Source organism: Anser anser (genome assembly GCF_964211835.1).
Source record: "Anser anser genome assembly, chromosome: 3".
NCBI lineage: Eukaryota > Metazoa > Chordata > Aves > Anseriformes > Anatidae > Anser > Anser anser.
The window spans coordinates 36,847,006-36,853,220 of record NC_139722.1 but is presented as its reverse complement, the minus strand read 5'-3'; positions in this window follow the sequence as shown (position 1 = coordinate 36,853,220).

The following is a 6,215-nucleotide window of genomic DNA, read 5'->3' as shown; positions in this document are numbered from 1 at the left end:
GGAGATTATATTTCTTCAGCAATGTTGATAGCATCAGCAAAACACTGCTTAAAGAGTCAGTCAGCACAGGGAAAACAATATCTGTAACTGTCACAAGAGATCATTTTATTTTTAAAAGATGATGACAAAAAAATCAGTGGAAGCTTGTGGATGCTGCAATATATTAAAACTGTGAGTAAGCAAAGGAAAAATATCACTGCAAGTCTTTAGAAAACATATTCCACTGGACTGTGATAAATGTAAAACAATTATGCCTCAAATCTATGGTGATTGCAAAAGAATACAAAGTGGTGATGGTAATGACAAAACAAGCTAAAATGTCATCCTGCAGTAATTAGGGAAAACAGCCATATTATCTAATGTTCAGCCACTGTTTGTATGCTAAAGTCCCTGCTCACCGCCCAGACCACTTACTCTTCCACACTGACCAAACATTTCGTGAGTTTAGACTTTTTCAGGTTACTGTTAAAATTCCACTAATGCCTAAATTCAATACTGAACCTGTTTAAATACTCTCAGTATGGGGAGATGATTGCCTTCGTCCTCCTGGCTGGCTTTGGTTGTAGGGTGCTGAGTGCAGTGGCAGTAATAACAAACTCCCTCGTGACAGAGGATGAGCACCTTTTGTGCCCAGGACATTCTAAACCTAGGCTAAATGAGAGGTAATGTTCTGATCCTCCCCAGAACAGGAACACCAGGGTCCAAATGTGCTTTGACTGATGTGCACTCAGGTATTCTGGATGCACATAGTCTCCAGATTTCCACTGAAACAAAACCATCGTTTCACCATGATTATTTAAATCGTGAGGTTAGAAGGGGAAGAAGCCAAAAAAGATACAGCTATTTTATTATAGAGAGTACTTGGTTCAGTCATTGTGAATCCATTCCCAATGACTAATCTAGAAAGCATAAATTTTCCAAGCATAAGTGGAAACCTGCAACCCCAAACAATGAGGACAGAGGCCTAGAGCTTTCTGGTAGATCTCCTAGCACTGTGACTTAAGCGTCCCTTGTGGCACCACTGCCCTTCAGACAGAGAGCCTCTCAGAGACTGCCTGCTGCCCCATACCAGAGCTTGCAGGTGCACCCAAAGCTGCAGATGGCCAAGGATGTGTTTACTCCCTGCCTAGTGAGCATCTGAACGGGTAAAGAAATTTGACAAAGAAGAGATTTTTTCCGTTATTAGGCATCAGTCTTCTGACAAAACCAACTAAAACTTTTGGATCCCAAAGGAATAGGCAGGTTTATTTCTTGGTCTGTAACAGGAACTCATGACAAGGGAAGGAAAGGAGCTCATACTTCTGGAACACCTTCAGACACTTCTGCTTCTCCTGTATGTGAAGCTCAGGCCCTCAACACAGGTCTGCACTGCTCTTCTGATGTAAATATATAGCTTAGATTATGCAGTGCCTAGAGACTTTGTATTTATATATTTATGCTCATGGTATTTAACACAGTTTCATATAGAGACTTTTTTAAATCATAAGTGTTGTAAAATCTGTTCTAAAAGTATGGAAAATGCTTGTAGTTAATCATTTGTTTCTCATAAGTATCATCTTAGCAGGTCACAGTGAAGCAGGCCAATATGTAAATCAAAACAAATACATGGCAAAAAAACATTGTTTCTTTTCTTTTTTCTTTCTTTTTTTTTTTTTTTTTTATTTTTAATTGAAAATCTGCTTTAAATATGTGCATATTTTCAGATGTCTGTGTGGAATTAATTATGCAGCTTTTTTTCCATAAACAAGCAACAATTGCAGATAATGTTAATTCTAGAGATACTTTATGTAATGTTAGTATGACTATGGGAAAAGTTTGAACTGCAAACAAACATGCTTTCTTAACTTATTAGCAAATAAAGAAAAAATGTATTTGTTCATGGTTTTCTGTTCTCATAGAAAAAAAAAAAAAGTATATCTGCTTAGAATTAAGTAAAAAAGAAAAAGATGAATCACAAATGGAGGAAATATATAAATCACTTCACCTGCTGTTCTCTTTCTGGTTCACTGCAATTCCTGGCTGCTTCCATGTTATCCAGCCTGTTCTGAAGGCCAGTGAGTTCTGAATGCCTTATGAAATCTCATCTTCCTAAGAGACTGAACATACACAGAGCAGATGGAAAGAATGGAGGAAAAGAAGGAAAGAGAAAGCATGTAGGCTCCAATCTGTAATGTACAATCAGAATTACCAAGAGGCAATGGTTGTCTTGCAAAATTATTGCAGTATCTGTTCAAAAGCTAATAGCTCCTGTCAAACTCAAGTAACTTTTTTTTTTTTTTTTTTTTTTTTTGATGACACGATACATGTCTTTACCACCACAATTTTCAGGTTTTTCTTCTGCACTCTTGCACTCTGCTGGGATTTTTTTTACTTTTCATTGACAAGATTTTTAGGCACAAGTCTAGCACAAAGTGATCACTTCTGTATGATATTTTGGGTGAAAAGTTTTTATAAGGTTATTCATTAGCCCACAGTTACAATTTCCTCATACTGTTGTTGCTTATGGACCTTGCTGGGCACTAGTGGGTGTACAGTGAAAAAAGGCCACTGTTTGCCCATACAATATGTTCTAAAGGGGTCTAAAATGCACCAAATATTGTGCAACCCTCAAATTAGTTGTCCTTGTAAATAGTGCATATAAAGTAGCATGTAATATAGTCTACATTCTTATGCTTGTTTGTACTGATTAATTTTAAGGCTGTAGCCATTTAGATGATGTCATTAACAATGACAGACAGCAAGATTTCAGCTTTGAGGAGATATCACCTTTTACAGGTACTTTATCAATTTTGTTCTCAGTATGCTATCTTTGGAAACAAGAAAAGTAGTGAAAAAAAATCTGTTTGGTTAAAGAGTAAAGGATATTGGACTCAAGATCTGCAACCTGGAATGTAATCAGAAATGTACCTTCAGAATTTCAAGATGCGCAAAATGGCTGGTCTCAAAAATAGAAAATAAATCACTGTTATTTTAAAACATGGAATGCTTTACTCATATTTTTCCTTCCCTTATCTTAGCTAGAAAAGATAGTTCTACTTGAACTTCCTCAGTAACTAGAGAATATAACGGGCTTTTTAAAAAATGTATTTCCTATTTAAAATAAACACGCTTTGTTTACTGCAGCAAGGAAATATCAATAACTGATTTATATACAAATATAGACTTACTTTTTCTCCATCTAAAATATCTGTTGGCTTTTTTCAGCAGGCTTTGAGCCAACATTAGGAGCCCAAGAGAAATATTGGCTTGGAAAGGCCAGAAAGTAAGTTTCTACAGGGAAAAAAAAAAAAAAAATCATTCAACTCAGTCCCTTTTAGAGAAATTTCTCCTGGGGAAAAAAAAAATGCTGCTATCACCATCATGAGTTAACAGAACTCCATTATTGCAAGTATATTCTCTGATTGTGATGGCATCCATTCAAGTAAAAGTGACGAGATATATTTTCTCTAGCGACTAATGGTGTATTTTTGCAATGAGCTGTTAGTATCAATGCAGCTCAGTAATCTTGAAAATCAGTAGGTTGTTAACCCCGGAAAGCCTTCTAGTTATTCATAGTCCAGGTTAGTACAATATTTGACCTGCTAAATGGTATTCAAGGATATTTTCCAGGAGTAAGGTATCTACATGTGTCATATTTGTAACTGACAGAGGCTTAGGCACTGAATTTTAGAAGAATTCTTCTGTGTCTGGCAGGAAAAGCCTAGGCACCAAGACAACTCCAAGACCAGGTTATTAAGACAGATTCTGGGATTTTTCAAATTTCAGCACCTGTTGCATGGGTACTCTAGGAGTCCAGGTATTTAAATTCCTCAGAAATATAACCATGGTCTTTGTTCCCTTCTTTATATGCATTTTTATTTTGTTTTGTATTTTCTACTTCTCTTGCTATGATGTGACATGGTAACTTGCCCTCAGCTGTAACCAAACACTGCAAGCCAGGTCCAGGTTCAAACCAGCAAAATTCAGTGTCTTCTGCTGAGATCCTATGCGTTCATAGCCCTTCTGAAAATTAATATATTTATATTGATAAAGTTGGTTGTTAATATTTTATTTTCCCCAAATTCAACTTCTATATGGTGAAGCAACAGGAGTGTTTCAATCTGCAAGGGTTTAAAAATTTTTAAATCCATACTTGAGTATGACCGCCTGACTGCAGCAAGAGAACAATGATGTCTTTTTCTTTTCTTTTCTTTTTTCTTTTCTTTCTTTTTTCTTCTCTTTTTCTCTTCTCTTCTCTTCTCTTCTCTTCTCTTCTCTTCTCTTCTCTTCTCTTCTCTTCTCTTCTCTTCTCTTCTCTTCTCTTCTCTTCTCTTCTCTTCTCTTCTCTTCTCTTCTCTTCTCTTCTCTTCTCTTCTCTTCTCTTCTCTTCTCTTCTCTTCTCTTCTCTTCTCTTCTCTTCCCTTCCCTTCCCTTCCCTTCCCTTCCCTTCCCTTCCCTTCCCTTCCCTTCCCTTCCCTTCCCTTCCCTTCCCTTCCCTTTTTTCTTCTCCTCTCCTCTCCTCTTCTCTTCTCTTTTCAACACTGTTAGCAGCGAGCTCCTTTCAAGTAGTCTAGCATCCAAATACTGTGCTGCCCCATTTCAACTTAAATATGTGCTTATATATATTACTGTACTGAGATTCAAATGATGAGTTACTTTAGCACAGCTGTTCCTGAGGCCAAGTTATTTATGAGACAGTAATATCCATAGAGCAGTACAAGTCCCAGAATAAAGCCCATGTAATGAAGAGTTGTAGCGTTTATAAAGTAGACACAAATACAAAGCTAAGAAAAAGATACATGGAAGAAAAGAAAAAAAAAAAAAGTAATGATTCCATTAAAACCTAGAGAGACTTGAATTTCAATTACCTTAACTTCTACAGCTATTGTCTTCTTTATTATTAGAAATGACACTCACAGTTGAAAAGTTCTGTTGAACTGCTTGGTAGGACTTTAATGTAGGTTAAGTCTTAGCAAAGTTGACCAAAGTTCTCTGCGAAATTTGCAAATTCTCCCCACCTTAGAATTCAGTTCTGCAGTGATATCCACAGTACCACAAAGCACTGGTTTTGGTCCCTTTTCGGAAACAAACTGTGTTTTGAAGTGATTTACCTCTATCTGAAATATTTATTTATTTTTTAATCCTCACTTTCTCATAACTGCATACAGCATGGATGCCATTATATTTGACGTTGTGCAGAAGGTGAAGATGACTCATGTCCCCACATGCTGATGCGGTCAGGCAGATTGCATCTGAGCTGCAGACAGACAGAGAGATGCATAACAGCATGATCTGGGGTTCACACACAGCTACAGCCTCGTCACTAAACTAATGCCATGAATGACTAATCTCAATGTAGGGAGCACCACAAATGTCATTTAATGTGTACCATTCTAATTGCCTGTCACCTAGAGTAAAGGTAATCCCATGTCTGCAGAAATATTTGGGGACAATTTATGGCATGCGGACAGGGAAAATTGTGGCTCATGTACAGCCAGGAGCTCAGATCTGTCTGCATTATCCACATATCCATGCCCCCAGTGCCTTAAGGAACAAATGCTTCCAGGAAATATTCACTCCCTCGTGTTTTGTGGGTAACAAAAGCTTTTAAAAATGGGAGTTGAGTCCATGCAGTCAGATACATCTTCCAGTTTCTCATTCATTTGCAGATGGTTGGATCCATCTGAGATTTCTCAAACCAGGCTCCTAATTTGCAAACGTGGCACAACACCTAACCGGTGAAACAAAGCACATGCCATTATCAGCTAGGTGATTTCCCCACCAGGGGAAACAAACATATTCTACCCAGCAAACATATCCTACCACAAATAAAACACCACATTTTACTATACAAGCGAATGAAGGTTGGGTTGTTATGTTACAGGAAGAGAAATTTGGTGCCATCCAAATAAAGACTAATTTTCAACTTTTTAAAGGTGTGCTTAGCTATTGCAGTAAAAGACACCAGTCTGAATTCTGCAGTGTTTCAGTTAAATCACTTGTGAGGGTGAACCCAGAATTCTGTGTGTTACAGCTTGCCTGAAGGCTGTACTCTCCTCTAGGGATAAAAACACTGACAGTTTAAAAATCCATTTGTAAATTCCCAGGCAAAAACATGGGTAAGTGTGGAAGTGAAGACTGTAAGAAGCCTAAGGGAAAACTCACAACAGAGTGTTGTAGAGCAGATCTGAGGAAGCCCATATGTTAGGCAGCCAGGAATTTCAAAGTTAAGGTTA